The sequence below is a fragment of the Cibotium barometz genome, chromosome 19 (genome assembly GCF_041138505.1).
Source record: "Cibotium barometz isolate CiBa-2024 chromosome 19, ASM4113850v1, whole genome shotgun sequence".
Classification (NCBI taxonomy): Eukaryota; Viridiplantae; Streptophyta; class Polypodiopsida; order Cyatheales; family Cibotiaceae; genus Cibotium; species Cibotium barometz.
Window position 1 is genome coordinate 24,787,158 of NC_141064.1, and position 27,930 is coordinate 24,815,087.

Consider the following 27,930-nt stretch of genomic DNA (forward strand, 5'->3'; position numbering starts at 1 on the left):
CATATTCTTTCAAGGGAATCAATAGAAGTTAGTCGAGTAGAGGATCAAGCCAAGAAACAAAGCATTTGATCAGACATTGAATGCTTAATCTTAAGATTACCAAAATTGCTTTTTGTGAGTATCATAGAGTAGAAATCAGTTTTGCTGGCAACGTTTTTTCATGATTTTGACCACACAGGCATGTTTGTAGCATTAGAAAACCCCTTGGAATGCTCTCTTGAGGTCTACTTTCGTCAGAGTAGCATATAATTGATGTTTGAAGATATTCTAACTAGATTTGGGGGAAACTTAGAACGCGTCGACCTCCTGCGCGGGATGTAAGCTTCATGAGCTACGCAATGCAGGTCGCCCTAACCTAATGATGAGCCCCCTCAAAGGGTTTGATGATTGGTGAAGGGGATTTGGAGCATGGATGCTTTCTTCAACTGGGGGTGCAACTTGACTACAGAGAAAAAGGAGATTAGTGCTTATAATGATGATTATGGCTAATGAGATGAATAAAATACTTGATGATGAGCTAAGGCATGTTCGGCATGGATCTAGGGCTCTGATACCAAGTTGAAATGCAAGAAAGAGTGGGCTATGGTGGATCAAATGCAAGAATCAAAATCATTAGCATGTAATTAAGATGATTAAGATGAGAATAGTTATAGCAATTAACTTAATAGGATAATGTAGGCATGGATACTCAAAAACTAGCAAATACTCATTAGGGCAATGCCTCAATTTATAGGGTTTACATCCACAAAATTCCAAGCATCTAATCCCAATGATTTCTCCTTGATTTGTGCCACCTCCCCTACGTCTGGGGGCACCTTTTTCTAGAATCTCTCCACACCCCTATATTCACTCATGCTACCCTTGATTCTCTCATCAGTAGATTCCTCTCACCTTTTCACTGATACCCACTCAATTACAGACTCCCTTTTACAGTGTCTTGCTAAGGGCTTGTTCCCGCAAACACCCATTCACTTGCATATTTCAACAATATCAAACCCAACTAGCTTTGTAAGCACAACCATATGAACTATACTATGGAGATTTTAGAATCACCACACCACTTGAATGGACTAATTTATCTTTGTGAAAGGGAATCTTGAATTGATTCCAAGCATGATAATGGTAAATATATATAATTTATAAAATATTAGTGCTAAATAGTGCAAATAGCTACACCTACAAGTATCCTAATCTACACCCAAATATTCCATAGATTGACACTAAAATAATGCATAAGAAACAAAGCGGTGTTCGTGTCATTCTGTGATGTTTGGAGAATTTTAATAAATGATAAACATAACTTTATTTCCCTTTATATCGTTCATTTGAAAGAGGTGTTTAAACTACCAAAAATGAACAAAATCCCTTTTTCAGGTGTGAAAAGGAGGTGTTTAAGATGTAAAAAATGACTAAATTTGATGCCTTCAAAGCTCAAAATTCTTGAATCTAAATTAATGTAGTTGACACTCCCCTTTCATGGAGTATTGAAAACACATCATAAAGATTACTTGGTGTAAAATGCATGGAGTATCATAACCTCCACGTGCTAGTGCTCATTGGTGGAGCTTGGTTATGTTATACAACCTTCAACTAAAACCACTCCAAGGTATTATACTCAAAGGTATTATCATCATGCAAGTAAGTGGGACTTCATCTTTAAAAACAAAATGTGTTTAAAAAAATTAGTTATTCTACCTTCAACCATATCCATAACCATTGAAGAAAAGGGAATGGAAACAGTGAGAATTGAATCCTAATAAAAAAGTTGTTCTAGAACCATTTAAAGGGAGTAATGTATGTAAAATTACTATAGATATTTGTCCATTTGTTGAAGCTTGGCATGAAGGAATAGGATTGGAAGAAGCTTATATTGCAGGAGCTCAAATTTGTGTGATCACTCAATCTTGTATGGAGAAACATGGTTTACGGATTGCTTCCCAATCTAGTTTTAGGATTATATTAGCAAATCATGCTAAAATAAAATGTCTGGGCATTGTAACTAATCTTGATGTGGAAGTTTTTAATGTACACTATAAAATCGATACTCATGTCCTCATGCGAGCAGGACTGGGATCCTATCCTCTCATTTTAGGGAGACCATGGTTGTTGAAAGTGGGTGCCATTCAGAATTGGGGAAAAGGAATAATAACTATACATACAGGTAGTGGAAAAAGGATGAGTTTCGATATGGTAAATCGTATGGAGTTGAATGAGATTGAAGAAGAGGAGGCAAAAAGGATGAGTTTCAATATGGTAAATCATATGGAGTTGAATGAGGAAGATGAAAGAAGTATTGAAGAAGAGGAGGCAAAAAGTGAAAGTTAAGAAGAAGAAAGTGATGATTCTGAGATAGAAAATGGACAGGTATCTTTCATCCTTGGAGAAGAAGATCCACTGGAAGTTCAACTCATGTCTATAAATGAAGCAAAAGAGAAAGGAAGATTTGAAACCATGGAGAATCTAATGCAACCAAAGACTTCCCAACCTCAATTATAGGAACTAATACAGAAGATGTTTAGTGCGAGCCTTACATTAGAAAAAAGGCAAGAGTATCTTGCTATGTTTGCAAGATTTCCCAATCTTTTTATCACTTCCTATGAAGAGATAAGAGGATTTACAAGTAAACCACTCAAGATTTCCCAATCTTTTTATCACTTCCTATGAAGAGATAAGAGGATTTACAAGTAAACCACTCAAGATTGAGTTAAAAGAAGGTGTGAAATGAGTGTTTCAAAAGTTAAGAAGGTTGGGACAAGAGCAGATTCAAGTACTCAAGGAAGAGGTACATGAACTTATAAAAGCTGGTTTTATTTATCAAATAGAAAATTAAGATTGGGGTAATTAAGTTGTGATTAGGCCAAAAAAAAGGTTGGGACAAGAGCAGATTCAAGTACTCAAGGAAGAGGTACATGAACTTATAAAAGCTGGTTTTATTTATCAAATAGAAAATTAAGATTGGGGTAATTAAGTTGTGATTAGGCCAAAAAAAAGATGGAAGATGGAGGGTATGTGTGGATTATAAACCATTGAATGTCACTAAAAGAGGAACCATTGAATGTCACTAAAAGAGGAACCATTACCCTTACCTTTCCTTGATGACATTTTGGATAAAGTTGTAAGGCATGAGAGATATAGTATTTGTGATGGATATTATGGATACTTGCAGATAGCCATTGCACCTGAAGATCAATAGGAGACAAGTTTTATCACACCTTGGGGATGTTTTTTGTAATAGGGTTACGCTTTAGTTTCACAAATGCTCCTTCTTGGTAACAGCAAAGATCAGATGAAGTGCTTGCACCATTCCTAGATCGCTTTGTTAAAGTTTTTTTGGATGACATCTGCATATTCAGTTCAAGGCATGAACATTGAAATAAATTGGAGCAAGTATTCAACATGTTAGATTCAAGGGGCGGGTAGTTGATTCCAAAAAAATGCTTTATTGGGCAACCAAGAATTAAACTTCTCGGGCATATGCATATGGTATCTCAAAATGGAATAGAACCAGATCCAGACAATGTCAAATCTCTAATTTTATTATCCTCTCCTACTTCTACAAAACAACTACTTTTATTCAAAAAGTGAAATATCTGTCAAGATTCATTCCGTTATTTTCCCAAGTGGTATATCCACTTCAACAAAAGCAGTGAAGAAAGATCCTCTTTAATGGGATGAGGAATGTGAAGAAGTTTTTGGCAAGGTTAAAGAAGTGTTGGGAGGAATTTCGAATATAAAAGCTCCGAAGTTTGATAAGTTGTTTTATGTGAATCCTTCATAGGAGCTATTATGTTGCAACAAGGGAATGAATCCAGATACATGAAGCCAGTGTATTAAGCAAGTAGGGTGAAAACTGAGATGGAAGGGAAATTTCCTGAATTAGAATTGGTGGTATCATGCCTAGTTTATGTTTGCAAAAGATTCAGATCATACTTGTTACCCAAACCCTTTGTAGTGTGTTGACCAATTATTGTCTTTTACCACAACTTATCAATAATACCAATTTGTCAAGAGATATGCTCAAATGGATAGTTGAACTTCAGGAATTTGAATTCACATTTTTTATTGAGGAGTCCACTTGAGCTTCTTTGGCTGATTTACTCACATACAAAGAGGGACCAATTCTGGTAAAAGAGGTAGAAAAATAAAGTAAAAAATGGAAGGTCAGCAACTTGCCAATGCTCATGTACTTTTCTTTGATGGATCATTCAAAAAAAGTTTAAATCAAGCTACTAGAGGAATGGTGGTTTTGGATTCACAAGGGAAAGAAATACAAAGAACATGATTTCAACTGGAAGCCAAAAGCAACAATGAGGCCGAATATGGAGCTTTATGTCAAAGTTTAAAGGTATGTTTTAATTTTGGAATTAAAAGAATTGCAATTAAAGGAGATGATTTGTTGGTAATCAAAGTTTAAAGGTATGTTTTAATTTTGGAATTAAAAGTTTAAAGGTATGTTTTAATTTTGGAATTAAAAGAATTGCAATTAAAGGAGATGATTTGTTGGTAATCATACATGTATTGGGAGTATGGAGAACCAAGCATACCCATCTCAAGGCTTGGGTAGGACAAGTAAAGAGATTACTTGGACATTTTGAAGCATGGAGCATTCACCACATTGGTAGGGGAAAAAAAACATGGACCTCACGAAGCTGCTTAAAGTGCAATTATGTCTATATTTTATGCAGCTAAGGTGGATGGACTATTACATCAAGGAATAGAGTTCCTAAGCATATCTCATGATAGGAAAAGTGCCTTAAGATCTTCCAAAATCCAAGAGGTATTACTTTGTTTTAAGAGATGTCAAAACAAACTCTTGATTAATGATGTTTTATTCATTAAAGAAACAGATTTAGTGCTGAGAAGAATCCCTTGGAGAGAAGAAATCTATCAAATTTTGGAAGTGAATCATGAAGAAGGCTGCGGAGGACATTTTGCTTTCAAAATCACATTATAAAAGATATTATTGTGGAAGGTTTTATATGGCCTTCAATCCAAAAGGATGTACAACATTGGTTTAAAACATGTTTCCCATGCCAAAGAATGGGAAGAAGAATACTAAAGTTTGAGCCTAGGAATGTTATACTTGCTTTTAACATTTTTGAAAATGGGAGATCGATGCCATTGTTCCATTACCCTTGACTGCATGTGGAAAATGTTATATACTCACAAACATTGATTATCTCTCAAGATGGGCAGAGGCTAACGCTACAAAAGCACTCAATGCAAAAGAGGTATCAAAATTTGTATATGAGGGAATTTGGTGTCGTTTTGGGGTACCACTAGAGCTAATTGCTAGTAGTGAATTGATGGATCATCTATGTGAGAAGCTAAAAATTTAACATAGATATGCCACACAATATTACCCTCAATGTAACTAGATGAATGAAATATTTAATGGAGAACTCATATGCATGCCGAGTAAAATGACACAATCCCATGAAAGGACTTGGGATTTGGAGCTTCCTTGTGCACTTTAGGCTTATAGGATCGCAGTCAAAGAAGGAACCTAGCTCCCTCCGTTTCATATTCTTTATGGTACCGAAGCTTTATTACCTATTGAGGTGGAGATGCCAGTCTTAAAATTCTTGGTAAGAGAAAGTGAAGAACCACAACATATTTTTAGGAAACAATGAAACCAAGAAAATTATATAAGAAAATGAAACCAAGAAAATTATATAAGAAGGGGTCCTCGGCTGCACACTAAGCATGTTGGGTTTTGTATATGAGTTTTTTTTTACTACAATTATTTTTTTACGTTTTCTGTCTAATTGCGTGAGAAGACTCTGGGCAGAGACAGGTAGTTGTTTTTTTCCTCCTTTTGTCTAAGAGGTGAGGAAATTATGCGCAGAAGTAAAAATTGTGTATGAATTTTTTGTGCTTTTGTTTTAAAAAACATTGTTATTTTCTTTCTCTAGTCTGAGTTGGTAGGAAGACTCTGGCTATGAAGTCAAGGTCATTCGTGAGACTAGGCGAGTTGGTGTACGCCAATTTGCAGATCCTGATAGCAATGGTTTTGGTGGAACCTTCTTAGTGTACATATTTAAGGAGAATATTTTTCTTCTGTTGAGAAGCATTTTGGTTTAAGTTTCTAACCTTTCAAGACCTTGAAGAACAGGAACATTATCTCCATGAAGAGCAAACCACACAATTAACAAGAAGATGGCTACTACAAGCACAAGTTTTTTGGATTAAAGATCTTCTGAAAACATTTACCTCTTAGAAAAAGAATTTTGTCAACATGATCCTCTCCCTAGTGTTGGGCATGGAAATCATTGAAGTAGAATGTGTCGGGTTTTGTGCTTTTGTATTTTTTTCCTTCAGAACTGATTATGAGTGGTTTCTCCTTTTGCAAGTACCAAATGCTCTACAAATTACTGAGGCGGAGTCTCATCTCCCGGATGAAGTCTATCATATAGGATTATGAAAGGAGGAAGCTATATTTTTAATGCCATTCTTGTAATAACCCAATATGGAGAATGATATGTAAATAGAGTGAATTCCATGCTTCAGTTTGATATCATAGTTTGATATTCTTGATATCCAAGGTTCTTGTTTTTCAAATATGTAACATTAATCTTCTAATTTCCAGTATTGTGATCATTGGTGAAGTGGATATGCTATAGTATGAGGATATATAGAGGCTTTGTGGTGCTCTAACAATTCTTAACACCGTGAAGAAACATCCAACTGGATTTTTGTAAGATTCCTCCCCCAACCCCTTTTTGATGTCTAGTATCTTTCCCTGTAATCAATCCCTCTTCAGAAATATAAAGACCTTGTTTCTAACTGTTTTAGCCTAGAGAGAGAAAATTATTCTAGAGAGAGAATATTCAGATTATGAATATTTTTGGATAGAAAAATAACTCATCTTATTAAAATAAGTTCCCCTGAAACAGAAATTCAAAAAGAATTTTCCAATGTGCAATTGGAATTAATTGGAAATAGGTATAAAGAACCTTAGTCTAAGGGTCTAGATTTTCAGAAATTTTTTTTGGATTATGGTCCAATTAAGGTTCCTATGGGCCAATAGCATCAATCCATGTGTAGGGAGGAGATAAATCCAAATTGTAAAAGAAGATACCCAAAAATGAGTAAATGCTCACATAAGATGAAGAGTTGAAAATGTACAAGGTTTATTAGTAAAAAACTATGAACAATAAAATTTTGACACATATGTAAGGAAGGAGATTTCTTTAAAGAAGGTGCATATTTCACATAAGATGAAGAGTTGAAAATGTACAAGGTTTATTAGAAAAAAACTATGAGCAATAAAATTTTGACACATATGTAAGGAAGGGGAGTTCTTTAAAGAAGGTGCATATTTCACATAAGATGAAGAGTTGAAAATGTACAAGGTTTATTAGAAAAAAACTATGAGCAATAAAATTTTGACACATATGTAAGGAAGGGGAGTTCTTTAAAGAAGGTGCATATTTCACATAAGATGAAGAGTTGAAAATGTACAAGGTTTATTAGTAAAAAACTATGAGCAATAAAATTTTGACACATATGTAAGGAAGGGGAGTTCTTTAAAGAAGGTGCATATTTCACATAAGATGAAGAGTTGAAAATGTACAAGGTTTATTAGTAAAAAAACTATGAGCAATAGAATTCTGACACATATGTAAGGAAGGGGAGTTCTTTAAAGGAGGTGCATATTTCACATGCTTGAATGAGTTTTAAACTCAAAAATAATGTGATATGTTTATCTCTCATATCTCTTGAACCAAATCGAATCAAAAAGTAACCAAACTAGGTCCAAATCTAGTCCAAATTCAACCAAACTGACTTGGAAAATTCTAGAATCAGTTTGTTTGGTTAGGAGCTCAATTTTTCCTATAAATAGAAGCCTTCCCTTGTTGAAAAATATATAGTGTCTTATGCATTGTTACTCTACTCTATCTAAGCCAAGAAATGTAAATTCTTTAATAATTCACTAGTTTTTGATACTTCTCTCTTTCTTCAATCCCCATTGGTGGCTCCATCAACATACTAAACCAATTGATTGGTTGGGGGCCTCTACCGTGATCAAAGAATCAAGCAAATTATAAGATAAGTATAGTGAATTTTGATCTTTTCTATAATTTCTCAATGATTCTCTCTTCTCAACCCCTCTCAAGCTTGAGAAGCTTAATTGATATGGTTTTTGAAATGCTATTGAAGTTAATTAATTAATGATAGTAAAGAATTACATAAAATTCTATTTATATTTAATTCTAATGGTCTTTCTCTTTCTCACTTAAGAAATGGTCATACTCATGACCCTTTTCAATCCAAATGAAGCTTTTCATAAGGCTTTTCCTCAATCCAAGATTGAGCTATGCTTGAGGCCAAATTAATGGCTTTTTTCTATACTTTTAGTTTATGTATATCGATGATTCAATCCATTATGGATTGATGATCCAATTAGAGACCATTCTAATTATTTCCTTAATGATAAACCTTATCCCTTAAAAAAATTTGAGACTTATCAGTCATAGTAGCGGAGCTATGGCAAATTTTTTATAGAAATTACGCATAAAATAATTTCATTCAAAGCATAAAAAGAGGACTTCCTACCATATTCTAGGAACTATCATCCTAGATTAATTAAAAGAATATTATTATGCATGGAGATATGGATGTTTGCATGTAGATGTAGAGGTATGGATGTGAGTGTGAATGTGGAGGTGGATGTATGCATGGAGATGTGGATGTATGCATGCAGAAGTAGATGTATAGATGAGGATGTAAATGGAGATGTGGATGGATGCATGTAGATGTAGATGTATAGATGTAGATGGGAATGGAGATATGCGTGTATGCATGTAGATGTAGATGTATAGATGTAGATGTGGATGTGGAGGTGGATGGATGCATGTAGATGTAGATGTATAGATGTAGATGTGAATGGAGATGTGGATGTATACATGTAGATGTAGATGTATAGATGTAGATGTGGATGTGGAGGTGGATGTATGCATGTAGATGTAGATGTGGATGTGTATGTGGAGGTGGATGTATGCATGGAGATGTGGATGTATGCATGTAGAAATAGATGTGTAGATGAGGATGTAAATGGAGATGTGGATGGATGCATGTAGATGTAGATGTATAGATGTAGATGTGAATGGAGATGTGGATGTATACATGTAGATGTATATGTATAGATGTAGATGTGGATGTGGAGGTGGATGGATGCATGTAGATGTAGATGTAGATGTATAGATGTAGATGGGAATGGAGATATGGATGTATGCATGTAGATGTAGATGTATAGATGTAGATGTGGATGTGGAGGTGGATGTATGCATGTAGATGTAGATGTGGATGTGGATGTGGAGGTGGATGTATGCATGGAGATGTGGATGTATGCATGTAGAAATAGATGTGTAGATGAGGATGTAAATGGAGATGTGGATGGATGCATGTAGATGTAGATGTATAGATGTAGATGTGAATGGAGATGTGGATGTATACATGTAGATGTAGATGTATAGATGTAGATGTGGATGTGGAGGTGGATGGATGCATGTAGATGTAGATGTATAGATGTAGATGGGAATGGAGATATGGATGTATGCATGTAGATGTAGATGTATAGATGTAGATGTGGATGTGGAGGTGGATGGATGCATGTAGATGTAGATGTATAGATGTAGATGTGAATAGAGATGTGGATGTATGCATGTAGATGTAGATGTATAGATGTAGATGTGGATGTGGAGGTGGATGTATGCATGTAGATGTAGATGTGGATATAGATGTGGAGGTGGATGTATGCATGTAGATGTAGATGTATAGATGTGGATGTGAATGTGGAGGTGGATGTATGCATGTAGATGTAGATGTATGGAGGTGAATGTGAATGTGGATGTGGATGTATGCATAGAGATGTAGATGTATGCATGTAGATGTGAATGTACGCATATAGATGTGGATGTATGGATGTGAATATACGATATGTGATGTGAAGGAATCTGAAGTGATGAGATGGAAATGATGTGATGGGATGAGTATACATATAAATGGAATATGGAATAAGTAATGTAGATTGATGAGGGATAATGCGGAAAAATGAAAGTTAAAATAGAAATTGTATTGTAAACTGTTTGTAAATGCTGTTTGTAAATGTTGTTTGTAAATGACTGTTTTATGTCAAGAATGCTGGGGGAGCATTTTGACCATCTTGTGATTAAGGTCGTGGAGACCTAACTGATAAAGTTGCAACTGCTGACGGAGAGTCAATGAAGGACGTCTCGCGTAGCAAGGTCGGCCGAGGTCTGGACCAGCCTCGGTGCGATTAAAATGGTGAGCTTCTAGTACGGTGGATGAGGGGCCAAGGAAGCGGCCTATGAGTGAAGCGCTAGGTCACCTGCGAAGGATCCTAGAGGGTGCTGACCATACGGTGCTCGGGCTCTGGGTCGCCTAGGATACCCACGCGTGCGTCAAGGAAGATATTGGAACAAGAGTAGGAGTTGTTTTCTGAAATCGGGCATGGATCTGGTTGATTGACCTTGCTGGTCTTCAATGGATGAGTCCATGGCTCTTTATATGGATCTGTTGGTTGATCTTGCTGATCTTCAACGAGAGTCCATCTTGGTAAGAGATTATATTGCCGAGTATTATGGGCTAGGGATTAGGAAACGGCCCCTGTGTGGACAGGTGGTGAGCGTCCTAGTTGCCAATGATGCCATAGATACTCTGATGAAGGAATGATGGAAAAATTAAGAATCAACTGGATAAATTGGAAGATGGTGATCACTGATACTATGGTTTTATGAAAGGATTGTTTTAAACTGGTTGAATCTGTGAAAAGGCAATTTCATATTGGGTGTGTGAGTGGTGTGACTAGTTTTATTTTTGCATGAACATCCGGCTAGGGGGCCTTGGAACTCTTTTCCTTGGTACCCGGGACAAAACCTAACCAAATTCTTAATTGAATCCCGTCACTACAGTGGTTGGGCGGTTGGCTAACCCATGGGATCGGATGGGGTTAGGCTGGACGGATGGATCCGTAAATCGAGACTCAAACTTTTGTTTTTACGATAGATAAAATAAATCCCGGACAGTAACTGTTCTATGGATAGGAATCAACGGCTGTGCCTCTTGAATGGGGAAAAAAGCGTTGATCCCAATGATCCAAGTGTGTGAGATCCGTGTTCCCACCGCGCAACAGATTCAAGATACTGGCAGCGGAAGTAGCACTTCATGCGCGGGGCAGGAACCCACACTCGGGGCCTCGTCCACAGATATCCGGACAAGAGACTAATCCGTCGGTTTTTCAAAAACCGAACCCGAAAAAAACTTCCCTTACCCGGAAGGCATGGGCGATTCCACCAGGATAACTCTTTACTCTAACGTAGTCAAGATCATTACTGATCAAATCGATCCGACTGCACCTCTAACGGTACTTGGTCAGATCAAGGAAGAAACTTGCACTTGGATCATTGGGATCAACGCTTTTTTCCCCATCAAGAGGCACAGCCGTTGATTCCTATCCATAGAACAATTTACTATCCGGGATTTACTTCATCTATCGTAATAATAGAATTTAAATCTCGATTTACGGATCCATCAGTCCAGCCTAACCCCATCCGATCCCATGGGTTAGCCAACCGCCCAACCACTGTAGTGATGGGATCCAATTTGGAATTTGGTTAGGTTTTGTCCCGGGTACCAAGGAAAAGAGTTCCAAGGCCCCCTAGCCGGAAGTTCATGCAAACATAAAACTAGCCACACCACTTACACACCCAATATGAAATTGCCTTTTTTCTTAGCATCAGCTAACTTTAAAACAATCCTTTAATGAAACCATAGTACCACTGATCACAATCTTCCAATTTATCAGGTTGATTCATAATTTCCCATCATTCCTTCATCAGAGTATCTATGGCATCATTTGCAACTAGAACGCTCACCACCTGTCCACACAGGGGCCTTTTCAATAGTTCCTAGCCCATAATACTCGGCAATGTAATCACTTATAAAAATCAAGATGGACTCTCGTTGAAGATCAGCAAGATCAACCAACAGATCCATATAAAGAGCCATGGACTCATCCATTGAAGACCAGCAAGGTCAGTCAACCAGATCCATGCCCGGTTTCACAAAAACAACTCTTACTCCTTGTTCCAATATCTTCCTCGACGCACGCGTGGGTATCCTGGGCGACCCAGAGCCCGAGCACCGTATGGTCAGCACCCTCTAGGAACCTTCGCAGGTGACCTAGCGCTTCACTCATAGGCCGCTTCCTTGGTCCCTCATCCACCGTACCGAAAGCTCACCATTTTAATCGAACCGAGGCTGGTCAAGACCTCGGCCGACCTTGCTACGCGAGACGTCCTCCATTGACTCTCCGTCAGCAGTTGCAACTTTATCAGTTAGGTCTCCACGACCTTAATCACAAGACGGTCAAAATGCTTTCCCAGCATTCTTGACATGAAACAGCCATTTACAAACAGTATTTACAAACAGTTTACAAATACAATTTCTATATTAACTCTCATTTTTCCACATTATCCCTCATATAATCCACATTACTTATTCCACATTCCATTTATATGTGTACTCATCCAATCACATCATTTTCCATCTCTTCACTTCAGATTCCTTCACATCACATATCATATATTCACATCCATACATCCACATCCACATCCACATCCACATTCACATCCATACATCCACATCTACATGCTTACCTCCATTTTCACATCCTCATTTATACATCCACATCCCATATCCACATTCATACATACACATCCATATCCACATCCATACATCCACATCCACATCCATACATCCACATGCATACATCCACTATCACGTCCTCATTCATACATCCACATCCACATACATACATACATCCACATCTACATCCACATTCACATACATCCACATCCACATTCCCATTCACATCTATACATCCACATCTACATCCACATACATACATACATCTATATCCACATTCCCATTCACATCTATACATCCACATCTACATCCACATACATACATCCACATCTATATCCACATTCACATACATCCACATCTACATCCACATTCACATACATCCACATCCACATTCCCATTCACATCTATACATACACATCTACATCCACATACATACATACATCCACATCCACGTTCCACATTCACATCTATACAACCACATCTACATCCACATTCACATACATCCACATCTACATTCACATTCACATCTATATCCCCATTCACATCTATACATCCACATCTACATCCACATACATACATACATCCATATCCACATTCCACATTCACTTCTATACAACCACGTCCACATCCACATTCACATCTATGCATATACATCTTCATGCATACATCCACACTCCCATCTCCACATCCACACATCCACATACATACATCCATTTCCACATTCCCATTCATATAACCCCATATGCCTTCATATCTAATCTTTTATATCACATCCATTCTCACCCTATCACAACCCATATACATCTTATCTCATCTCATACACTTCTTATCTCATCCCATACACATCTTATCACATCTTAACTCATCTTATATGCATCTTATCATATCTTATCACTTCCCATATCTTTTATGCATACTTCTATGCATGAAATTTAATTATGCTAAAAGTAACACTTTTATAATAAAATAATCATCTCTTATGCATACCTCTATGCATGAAATTCAATTATGCTAAAAGTAACACTTTTATAATAAAATATTCATCTCTTATGCATACCTCTATGCATGAAATTCAATTATGCTAAAAGTAACACTTTTGATATAAAAATTTATCCATTATGCATACTTCTATGCATGAAAATAAAAATGATAAAAGTAACACTTTTGATATAAAAATTTATCCATTATGCATACTTCTAAGCATGTAAATAAAAATGATAAAAGTAACACTTTTGATATAAAAATTTATCCATTATGCATACTTCTATGCATGTAAATAAAAATGATAAAAGTAACACTTTTGATATAAAAACTTATTCTTTATGCATAATATAAAAATTCAATTTCTCCATGATTATAATGAATTCTTTCAATTAGTCTAGGATGATAATTCCTAGAATATGGTAGGAAGTCCTCTTTTTATGCTTTGAATGAAATTATTTTATGCGTAATTTTTATAAAAATTTTGCCATAGCTCCGCTGCTATGACTGATAAATCTCAATTTTTCTAAGGGATAAAGCTTATCATTAAGAAAATAATTAGAATGGTCTCTAATTGGATCATCAATCCATAATGGATTGAATCATCAATATGCATAAACTAAAAGCATAGAAAAAAAACCATTAATTTGGCTTCAAGCATAGCTTAATCTTGGATTAAGGAAAAGCTTTATGAAAAGCTTCATTTGGATTGAGAATGGGTCATGAGTATGACCATTTCTTGAGTGAGAGAGAGAAATTACATAAAAACCATTAGAATTTAAACATAAATGGAAATTAACTTCAATAGCATTTATTAAATTATGTAACTCTTCACTACTATTCACCAATTAACTTCAATAGCATTTAAAAAAACCATACCAATTAAGCTTCTCAAGCTTGAGAGGGGTTGAGAAGAGAGAAACATTGAGAAATTATAGAAAAGAGCAATATTCACTAATTACCTTACAAATTGCTTGATTCTTTGTTCACGGTAGAGGCCCCCAACCAATCAATTGGTTAAGTATGTTGATGGAGCCACTAATGGGGATTGAAGAAAGAGGGAAGCTCCAAAAACTAGTGAATTATTAAATGAATTCACAGTTCTTGGCTTAGGTGGAGTAGAGTAACGATGCATAAACACTATATATTTTTCAACAAGGGGGAGGCTTCTATTTATAGGAAAAATTGAGCTCCTAACCAAACAAACTGATTCTAGAATTTTCCAAATCAGTTTGGTCAATTTTTGACCATTTTTAGGTCAGTTAAGCTAATTTTTTGGAACTAGACTTGAATGAGGAGAGAGGAGAGATGAAATATCTCAATTTTTATGAGTTTAAAACTCATTCAAGCATGTGAAATATGCACCTCCTTTAAAGAACTCCCCTTCCTTACATATGTCATATTTTTAATATTGCTCATAGTTTTTTACTAATAAACCTTGTACATTTTCAACTCTTCATCTTATGTGAAATATGCACCTCCTTTAAAGAACTCCCCTTCCTTACATATGTCATACTTTTAATATTGCTCATAATTTTTTACTAATAAACCTTGTACATTTTTAACTCTTCATCTTATGTGAAATATGCACCTCCTTTAAAGAACTCCCCTTCCTTACATATGTCATACTTTTAATATTGCTCATAATTTTTTACTAATAAACCTTGTACATTTTCAACTCTTCATCTTATGTGAGCATTTACTCATTTTTGGGTATCTTCTTTTACAAATTGGATTTATCTCCTCCCTACACATGGATTGATGCTATTGGCCCATAGGAACCTTAATTGGACCATAATCCAAAAATTTCTAAAAATCTAGACCCTTAGGCTAAGGTCCTTTATACCCATTTCCAATTAATTCCAATTGCACATTGGAAAGTTCTTTTTGAATTTCTATTTCAGGGGAACTTATTTTAATAAGATGAGATAATTTTCTATCCAAAAATAGTAAGAATCTGAATATTCTCTCTCTAGAATATTTTCTCTCTCTAGGTTAAAACAGTTAGAAACAAGGTCTTTATATTTCTGAAGAGGGATTGATTACAGGGGAAGATACTAGACATCAAAAGGGGGGTTGGGGGAGGAATCTTACATTCTACCCCACTTAAAAAACGCGAGATGTCCTCATCTCGCAAACTGGGATAATTTCGCAAGATGCACGAATTATGAGACTTAGAGAAAAATTTAAATCAGGATTAACCACCAAGAAAAAGTCTTAAAGAGAGCAAGATTTAAGATAAGAACAAGATTTAAACTTTATTCATTCTCGGAACTTATACAGTAAAGATAGAAGAACTCTTTACACTTCCATAAGCCCGTCCATCATATGATCACAAAAGCAGCACTCACAAGCTGCGCATGTATAAGGTAACTCATCTATGGGAATAATTCTGTTGGTTATTGCTGCACCTATCTCAGTGGTATGAGGTGATCTAACAAAAGGACCTCTAAGAGGCAAGCCAAAAACGGGGTAAAGGCATATCTTCTCATGAGGAAGAAAACACGCCAGTAAGAAGACCCGCTCAGAAAACCCAAGATGCCGTGATCTCATGACGCAGTAGTATCGGGGACCCAAACCCAAAGCTTCAATAACCATGGCCAAGCGGACATTATTACGAAAATGTTGCTGACCCCAGGGTGTTACCCTAGTTATGTCTTGATAGGTCCGCCATTTGGTCTGCGCTACAGAAGTTCCCAAGTGAGGAAAAAGTGAGCGCTCATACTGTTCTATAAAATCCTTCTTCACAGACTCACTTGCGTCTTAAAGGTGAGGAATCATTATGGATAAAACTAGTTCTTGTTGCCAAGCCATGAAGGAGATTAAGAAAGAAAGGAGATCGATGGAAGTAAGATTACTATGAGCGACAAGTAAAAGTTACGACTTATATAAAGGAAGGAGCTAGCGTAACTTAGAAGCCAACGGTATCTTGCCACTGAAGCTTTACCGTCTTTCCATGATTTGGATTTGGCACATATTTCTATGAAATACATTAAGAACTTTGAGATGAGGAGGTAAAAGAAGCTTGTAGGCTAAGTCATCTACTTTCATTGAATTCAGATATAAGGCTCACAACATCTGGGGGATAAGTTCTTATACTCCCCAAGAGATAAAGAACTTCTTTTGGGCCGTACTCGAATGAAAACCAAAACCTTGGTATCCAAAACACCGATTTTCACTTCTGAACTCATTGTTCTGAATCCTTAAAACAGCGTGACTCCTGAGAAGTATTCTAGGGAAAGGGTCTTCCTTTTTTTAAACAGAATCTTTCTTTTATTTTTGAGAGGGAATAATTATAAGATCAAAAAGGGAGATTCTTACTCCTGTATACCTCGAAGGCTGGGGAGGAATCTTACATTCTACCCCACTTAAAAAAGTGCGAGATGTCCTCATCTCGCCAAGTAGAGGACAACTCTTTTTCTTAAGATCCAATTTATTCTAGGGTTCCTTATATTCTGGTCAACCCAACAGAATACGGGGATAAATATCCCTTATATAGAACTCATCATTAAATAACAATTCATTTCAGATCATATCATTCATATCTTTAACACGATAATGGTCCATCAGATCGAAAATTTTTCTTCCTGAACATTCCTCCACGGGAATTTCAGTCAAGTAAGTTTTCAATTTGTCATCCCTTAACTTTATATACCGAGTCAAGTGTTAACAGTAGCACTTTGACAGCATAATCCACTAATCTCATAGTGATTTGCTGAAATCATTATCATCATTTATCATTACAGGGACTCATCCCATTCATCCTCATTGTGGTTTTGCTCAGGTTATTATATTTCAACTAAATTTCAAAAATCATCATTTTTCAATCAGAATCCCAATCAATTCATCAGTTCCCAAACAGAATTAAAAATCATATCAACCACATTTGAATTCATCAACTGGATAGCATTAATGCTTATAATTTCAAGTCTTAGATTTACTCGTATATACTGTCAGTAAAGAGCTGCAGTTATACTCTCGGTATATACGGATAGTCACGGCCCTTGGAATTATAAGGTAAATACCATCATGTCTAGGCCTCAAGCAAGTCAGGGATTCTATATAATTGCGGTACTTCCATCTGAAGACCCAATTACCAAATTACGAATTTCAGTTTAAATATCAAATTGTATGAATTATATCACACAATTACAACCTTTTTTTGTGCTTCCTGATAAATTTTTGACATATTTGGTTTCTCAGTTGATCTTTATTAGCCAAATGCTCTGATACCAACTGTGAGATCCCTGTTCCCACCGCGCAACAGATTCAAGATACTGGCAGCGGAAGTAGCACTTCATGCGCGGGGCAGGAACCCACACTCGGGGCCTCGTCCACAGATATCCGGACAAGAGACTAATCCGTCGGTTTTTCAAAAACCGAACCCGAAAAAAACTTCCCTTACCCGGAAGGCATGGGCGATTCCACCAGGATAACTCTTTACTCTAACGTAGTCAAGATCATTACTGATCAAATCGATCCGACTGCACCTCTAACGGTACTTGGTCAGATCAAGGAAGAAACTTGCACTTGGATCATTGGGATCAACGCTTTTTTCCCCATCAAGAGGCACAGCCGTTGATTCCTATCCATAGAACAATTTACTATCCGGGATTTACTTCATCTATCGTAATAATAGAATTTAAATCTCGATTTACGGATCCATCAGTCCAGCCTAACCCCATCCGATCCCATGGGTTAGCCAACCGCCCAACCACTGTAGTGATGGGATCCAATTTGGAATTTGGTTAGGTTTTGTCCCGGGTACCAAGGAAAAGAGTTCCAAGGCCCCCTAGCCGGAAGTTCATGCAAACATAAAACTAGCCACACCACTTACACACCCAATATGAAATTGCCTTTTTTCTTAGCATCAGCTAACTTTAAAACAATCCTTTAATGAAACCATAGTACCACTGATCACAATCTTCCAATTTATCCGGTTGATTCATAATTTTCCATCATTCCTTCATCAGAGTATCTATGGCATCATTGGCAACTAGAACGCTCACCACCTGTCCACACAGGGGCCTTTTCAATAGTTCCTAGCCCATAATACTCGGCAATGTAATCACTTATAAAAATCAAGATGGACTCTCGTTGAAGATCAGCAAGATCAACCAACAGATCCATATAAAGAGCCATGGACTCATCCATTGAAGACCAGCAAGGTCAGTCAACCAGATCCATGCCCGGTTTCACAAAAACAACTCTTACTCCTTGTTCCAATATCTTCCTCGACGCACGCGTGGGTATCCTGGGCGACCCAGAGCCCGAGCACCGTATGGTCAGCACCCTCTAGGATCCTTCGCAGGTGACCTAGCGCTTCACTCATAGGCCGCTTCCTTGGTCCCTCATCCACCGTACCGGAAGCTCACCATTTTAATCGAACCGAGGCTGGTCAAGACCTCGGCCGACCTTGCTACGCGAGACGTCCTCCATTGACTCTCCGTCAGCAGTTGCAACTTTATCAGTTAGGTCTCCACGACCTTAATCACAAGACGGTCAAAATGCTTTCCCAGCATTCTTGACATGAAACAGCCATTTACAAACAGTATTTACAAACAGTTTACAAATACAATTTCTATATTAACTCTCATTTTTCCACATTATCCCTCATATAATCCACATTACTTATTCCACATTCCATTTATATGTGTACTCATCCAATCACATCATTTTCCATCTCTTCACTTCAGATTCCTTCACATCACATATCATATATTCACATCCATACATCCACATCCACATCCACATCCACATTCACATCCATACATCCACATCTACATGCTTACCTCCATTTTCACATCCTCATTTATACATCCACATCCCATATCCACATTCATACATACACATCCATATCCACATCCATACATCCACATCCACATCCATACATCCACATGCATACATCCACTATCACGTCCTCATTCATACATCCACATCCACATACATACATACATCCACATCTACATCCACATTCACATACATCCACATCCACATTCCCATTCACATATATACATCCACATCTACATCCACATACATACATACATCTATATCCACATTCCCATTCACATCTATACATCCACATCTACATCCACATACATACATCCACATCTATATCCACATTCACATACATCCACATCTACATCCACATTCACATACATCCATATCCACATTCCCATTCACATCTATACATACACATCTACATCCACATACATACATACATCCACATCCACGTTCCACATTCACATCTATACAACCACATCTACATCCACATTCACATACATCCACATCTACATTCACATTCACATCTATATCCACATCTATATTCCCATTCACATCTATACATCCACATCTACATCCACATACATACATACATCCATATCCACATTCCACATTCACTTCTATACAACCACGTCCACATCCACATTCACATCTATGCATATACATCTTCATGCATACATCCACACTCCCATCTCCACATCCACACATCCACATACATACATCCATTTCCACATTCCCATTCATATAACCCCATATGCCTTCATATCTAATCTTTTATATCACATCCATTCTCACCCTATCACAACCCATATACATCTTATCTCATCTCATACACTTCTTATCTCATCCCATACACATCTTATCACATCTTAACTCATCTTATATGCATCTTATCATATCTTATCACTTCCCATATCTTTTATGCATACTTCTATGCATGAAATTTAATTATGCTAAAAGTAACACTTTTATAATAAAATAATCATCTCTTATGCATACCTCTATGCATGAAATTCAATTATGCTAAAAGTAACACTTTTATAATAAAATATTCATCTCTTATGCATACCTCTATGCATGAAATTCAATTATGCTAAAAGTAACACTTTTGATATAAAAATTTATCCATTATGCATACTTCTATGCATGAAAATAAAAATGATAAAAGTAACACTTTTGATATAAAAATTTATCCATTATGCATACTTCTAAGCATGTAAATAAAAATGATAAAAGTAACACTTTTGATATAAAAATTTATCCATTATGCATACTTCTATGCATGTAAATAAAAATGATAAAAGTAACACTTTTGATATAAAAACTTATTCTTTATGCATAATATAAAAATTCAATTTCTCCATGATTATAATGAATTCTTTCAATTAGTCTAGGATGATAATTCCTAGAATATGGTAGGAAGTCCTCTTTTTATGCTTTGAATGAAATTATTTTATGCGTAATTTTTATAAAAATTTTGCCATAGCTCCGCTGCTATGACTAATAAATCTCAATTTTTCTAAGGGATAAAGCTTATCATTAAGAAAATAATTAGAATGGTCTCTAATTGGATCATCAATCCATAATGGATTGAATCATCAATATGCATAAACTAAAAGCATAGAAAAAAAACCATTAATTTGGCTTCAAGCATAGCTTAATCTTGGATTAAGAAAAAGCTTTATGAAAAGCTTCATTTGGATTGAGAATGGGTCATGAGTATGACCATTTCTTGAGTGAGAGAGAGAAATTACATAAAAACCATTAGAATTTAAACATAAATGGAAATTAACTTCAATAGCATTTATTAAATTATGTAACTCTTCACTACTATTCACCAATTAACTTCAATAGCATTTAAAAAAACCATACCAATTAAGCTTCTCAAGCTTGAGAGGGGTTGAGAAGAGAGAAACATTGAGAAATTATAGAAAAGAGCAATATTCACTAATTACCTTACAAATTGCTTGATTCTTTGTTCACGGTAGAGGCCCCCAACCAATCAATTGGTTAAGTATGTTGATGGAGCCACTAATGGGGATTGAAGAAAGAGGGAAGCTCCAAAAACTAGTGAATTATTAAATGAATTCACAGTTCTTGGCTTAGGTGGAGTAGAGTAACGATGCATAAACACTATATATTTTTCAACAAGGGGGAGGCTTCTATTTATAGGAAAAATTGAGCTCCTAACCAAACAAACTGATTCTAGAATTTTCCAAATCAGTTTGGTCAATTTTTGACCATTTTTAGGTCAGTTAAGCTAATTTTTTGGAACTAGACTTGAATGAGGAGAGAGGAGAGATGAAATATCTCAATTTTTATGAGTTTAAAACTCATTCAAGCATGTGAAATATGCACCTCCTTTAAAGAACTCCCCTTCCTTACATATGTCATATTTTTAATATTGCTCATAGTTTTTTACTAATAAACCTTGTACATTTTCAACTCTTCATCTTATGTGAAATATGCACCTCCTTTAAAGAACTCCCCTTCCTTACATATGTCATACTTTTAATATTGCTCATAATTTTTTACTAATAAACCTTGTACATTTTTAACTCTTCATCTTATGTGAAATATGCACCTCCTTTAAAGAACTCCCCTTCCTTACATATGTCATACTTTTAATATTGCTCATAATTTTTTACTAATAAACCTTGTACATTTTCAACTCTTCATCTTATGTGAGCATTTACTCATTTTTGGGTATCTTCTTTTACAAATTGGATTTATCTCCTCCCTACACATGGATTGATGCTATTGGTCCATAGGAACCTTAATTGGACCATAATCCAAAAATTTCTAAAAATCTAGACCCTTAGGCTAAGGTCCTTTATACCCATTTCCAATTAATTCCAATTGCACATTGGAAAGTTCTTTTTGAATTTCTATTTCAGGGGAACTTATTTTAATAAGATAAGATAATTTTCTATCCAAAAATAGTAAGAATCTGAATATTCTCTCTCTAGAATATTTTCTCTCTCTAGGTTAAAACAGTTAGAAACAAGGTCTTTATATTTCTGAAGAGGGATTGATTACAGGGGAAGATACTAGACATCAAAAGGGGGGTTGGGGGAGGAATCTTACATTCTACCCCACTTAAAAAACGCGAGATGTCCTCATCTCGCAAACTGGGATAATTTCGCAAGATGCACGAATTATGAGACTTAGAGAAAAATTTAAATCAGGATTAACCACCAAGAAAAAGTCTTAAAGAGAGCAAGATTCAAGATAAGAACAAGATTTAAACTTTATTCATTCTCGGAACTTATACAGTAAAGATAGAAGAACTCTTGACACTTCCATAAGCCCGTCCATCATATGATCACAAAAGCAGCACTCACAAGCTGCGCATGTATAAGGTAACTCATCTATGGGAATAATTCTGTTGGTTATTGCTGCACCTATCTCAGTGGTATGAGGTGATCTAACAAAAGGACCTCTAAGAGGCAAGCCAAAAACGGGGTAAAGGCATATCTTCTCATGAGGAAGAAAACACGCCAGTAAGAAGACCCGCTCAGAAAACCCAAGATGCCGTGATCTCATGACGCAGTAGTATCGGGGACCCAAACCCAAAGCTTCAATAACCATGGCCAAGCGGACATTATTACGAAAATGTTGCTGACCCCAGGGTGTGAAAAGGCAATTTCATATTGGGTGTGTGAGTGGTGTGACTAGTTTTATTTTTGCATGAACATCCGGCTAGGGGGCCTTGGAACTCTTTTCCTTGGTACCCGGGACAAAACCTAACCAAATTCTTAATTGGATCCCGTCACTACAGTGGTTGGGCGGTTGGCTAACCCATGGGATCGGATGGGGTTAGGCTGGACGGATGGATCCGTAAATCGAGACTCAAACTTTTGTTTTTACGATAGATAAAATAAATCCCGGACAGTAACTGTTCTATGGATAGGAATCAACGGCTGTGCCTCTTGAATGGGGAAAAAAGCGTTGATCCCAATGATCCAAGTGTGTGAGATCCCTGTTCCCACCGCGCAACAGATTCAAGATACTGGCAGCGGAAGTAGCACTTCATGCGCGGGGCAGGAACCCACACTCGGGGCCTCGTCCACAGATATCCGGACAAGAGACTAATCCGTCGGTTTTTCAAAAATCGAACCCGAAAAAAACTTCCCTTACCCGGAAGGCATGGGCGATTCCACCAGGATAACTCTTTACTCTAACGTAGTCAAGATCATTACTGATCAAATCGATCCGACTGCACCTCTAACGGTACTTGGTCAGATCAAGGAAGAAACTTGCACTTGGATCATTGGGATCAACGCTTTTTTCCCCATCAAGAGGCACAGCCGTTGATTCCTATCCATAGAACAATTTACTATCCGGGATTTACTTCATCTATCGTAATAATAGAATTTAAATCTCGATTTACGGATCCATCAGTCCAGCCTAACCCCATCCGATCCCATGGGTTAGCCAACCGCCCAACCACTGTAGTGATGGGATCCAATTTGGAATTTGGTTAGGTTTTGTCCCGGGTACCAAGGAAAAGAGTTCCAAGGCCCCCTAGCCGGAAGCTCATGCAAACATAAAACTAGCCACACCACTTACACACCCAATATGAAATTGCCTTTTTTCTTAGCATCAGCTAACTTTAAAACAATCCTTTAATGAAACCATAGTACCACTGATCACAATCTTCCAATTTATCCGGTTGATTCATAATTTCCCATCATTCCTTCATCAGAGTATCTATGGCATCATTGGCAACTAGAACGCTCACCACCTGTCCACACAGGGGCCTTTTCAATAGTTCCTAGCCCATAATACTCGGCAATGTAATCACTTATAAAAATCAAGATGGACTCTCGTTGAAGATCAGCAAGATCAACCAACAGATCCATATAAAGAGCCATGGACTCATCCATTGAAGACCAGCAAGGTCAGTCAACCAGATCCATGCCCGGTTTCACAAAAACAACTCTTACTCCTTGTTCCAATATCTTCCTCGACGCACGCGTGGGTATCCTGGGCGACCCAGAGCCCGAGCACCGTATGGTCAGCACCCTCTAGGATCCTTCGCAGGTGACCTGGCGCTTCACTCATAGGCCGCTTCCTTGGTCCCTCATCCACCGTACCGGAAGCTCACCATTTTAATCGAACCGAGGCTGGTCAAGACCTCGGCCGACCTTGCTACGCGAGACGTCCTCCATTGACTCTCCGTCAGCAGTTGCAACTTTATCAGTTAGGTCTCCACGACCTTAATCACAAGACGATCAAAATGCTTTCCCAGCATTCTTGACATGAAACAGCCATTTACAAACAGTATTTACAAACAGTTTACAAATACAATTTCTATATTAACTCTCATTTTTCCACATTATCCCTCATATAATCCACATTACTTATTCCACATTCCATTTATATGTGTACTCATCCAATCACATCATTTTCCATCTCTTCACTTCAGATTCCTTCACATCACATATCATATATTCACATCCATACATCCACATCCACATCCACATCCACATTCACATCCATACATCCACATCTACATGCTTACCTCCATTTTCACATCCTCATTTATACATCCACATCCCATATCCACATTCATACATACACATCCATATCCACATCCATACATCCACATCCACATCCATACATCCACATGCATACATCCACTATCACGTCCTCATTCATACATCCACATCCACATACATACATACATCCACATCTACATCCACATTCACATACATCCACATCCACATTCCCACTCACATCTATACATCCACATCTACATCCACATACATACATACATCTATATCCACATTCCCATTCACATCCATACATCCACATCTACATCCACATACATACATCCACATCTATATCCACATTCACATACATCCACATTCACATACATCCACATCCACATTCCCATTCACATCTATACATACACATCTACATCCACATACATACATACATCCACATCCACGTTCCACATTCACATCTATACAACCACATCTACATCCACATTCACATACATCCACATCTACATTCACATTCACATCTATATCCACATCTATATTCCCATTCACATCTATACATCCACATCTACATCCACATACATACATACATCCATATCCACATTCCACATTCACTTCTATACAACCACGTCCACATCCACATTCACATCTATGCATATACATCTTCATGCATACATCCACACTCCCATCTCCACATCCACACATCCACATACATACATCCATTTCCACATTCCCATTCATATAACCCCATATGCCTTCATATCTAATCTTTTATATCACATCCATTCTCACCCTATCACAACCCATATACATCTTATCTCATCTCATACACTTCTTATCTCATCCCATACACATCTTATCACATCTTAACTCATCTTATATGCATCTTATCATATCTTATCACTTCCCATATCTTTTATGCATACTTCTATGCATGAAATTTAATTATGCTAAAAGTAACACTTTTATAATAAAATAATCATCTCTTATGCATACCTCTATGCATGAAATTCAATTATGCTAAAAGTAACACTTTTATAATAAAATATTCATCTCTTATGCATACCTCTATGCATGAAATTCAATTATGCTAAAAGTAACACTTTTGATATAAAAATTTATCCATTATGCATACTTCTATGCATGAAAATAAAAATGATAAAAGTAACACTTTTGATATAAAAATTTATCCATTATGCATACTTCTAAGCATGTAAATAAAAATGATAAAAGTAACACTTTTGATATAAAAATTTATCCATTATGCATACTTCTATGCATGTAAATAAAAATGATAAAAGTAACACTTTTGATATAAAAACTTATTCTTTATGCATAATATAAAAATTCAATTTCTCCATGATTATAATGAATTCTTTCAATTAGTCTAGGATGATAATTCCTAGAATATGGTAGGAAGTCCTCTTTTTATGCTTTGAATGAAATTATTTTATGCGTAATTTTTATAAAAATTTTGCCATAGCTCCGCTGCTATGACTGATAAATCTCAATTTTTCTAAGGGATAAAGCTTATCATTAAGAAAATAATTAGAATGGTCTCTAATTGGATCATCAATCCATAATGGATTGAATCATCAATATGCATAAACTAAAAGCATAGAAAAAAAACCATTAATTTGGCTTCAAGCATAGCTTAATCTTGGATTAAGGAAAAGCTTTATGAAAAGCTTCATTTGGATTGAGAATGGGTCATGAGTATGACCATTTCTTGAGTGAGAGAGAGAAATTACATAAAAACCATTAGAATTTAAACATAAATGGAAATTAACTTCAATAGCATTTATTAAATTATGTAACTCTTCACTACTATTCACCAATTAACTTCAATAGCATTTAAAAAAACCATACCAATTAAGCTTCTCAAGCTTGAGAGGGGTTGAGAAGAGAGAAACATTGAGAAATTATAGAAAAGAGCAATATTCACTAATTACCTTACAAATTGCTTGATTCTTTGTTCACGGTAGAGGCCCCCAACCAATCAATTGGTTAAGTATGTTGATGGAGCCACTAATGGGGATTGAAGAAAGAGGGAAGCTCCAAAAACTAGTGAATTATTAAATGAATTCACAGTTCTTGGCTTAGGTGGAGTAGAGTAACGATGCATAAACACTATATATTTTTCAACAAGGGGGAGGCTTCTATTTATAGGAAAAATTGAGCTCCTAACCAAACAAACTGATTCTAGAATTTTCCAAATCAGTTTGGTCAATTTTTGACCATTTTTAGGTCAGTTAAGCTAATTTTTTGGAACTAGACTTGAATGAGGAGAGAGGAGAGATGAAATATCTCAATTTTTATGAGTTTAAAACTCATTCAAGCATGTGAAATATGCACCTCCTTTAAAGAACTCCCCTTCCTTACATATGTCATATTTTTAATATTGCTCATAGTTTTTTACTAATAAACCTTGTACATTTTCAACTCTTCATCTTATGTGAAATATGCACCTCCTTTAAAGAACTCCCCTTCCTTACATATGTCATACTTTTAATATTGCTCATAATTTTTTACTAATAAACCTTGTACATTTTTAACTCTTCACCTTATGTGAAATATGCACCTCCTTTAAAGAACTCCCCTTCCTTACATATGTCATACTTTTAATATTGCTCATAATTTTTTACTAATAAACCTTGTACATTTTCAACTCTTCATCTTATGTGAGCATTTACTCATTTTTGGGTATCTTCTTTTACAAATTGGATTTATCTCCTCCCTACACATGGATTGATGCTATTGGCCCATAGGAACCTTAATTGGACCATAATCCAAAAATTTCTAAAAATCTAGACCCTTAGGCTAAGGTCCTTTATACCCATTTCCAATTAATTCCAATTGCACATTGGAAAGTTCTTTTTGAATTTCTGTTTCAGGGGAACTTATTTTAATAAGATGAGATAATTTTCTATCCAAAAATATTAAGAATCTGAATATTCTCTCTCTAGAATATTTTCTCTCTCTAGGTTAA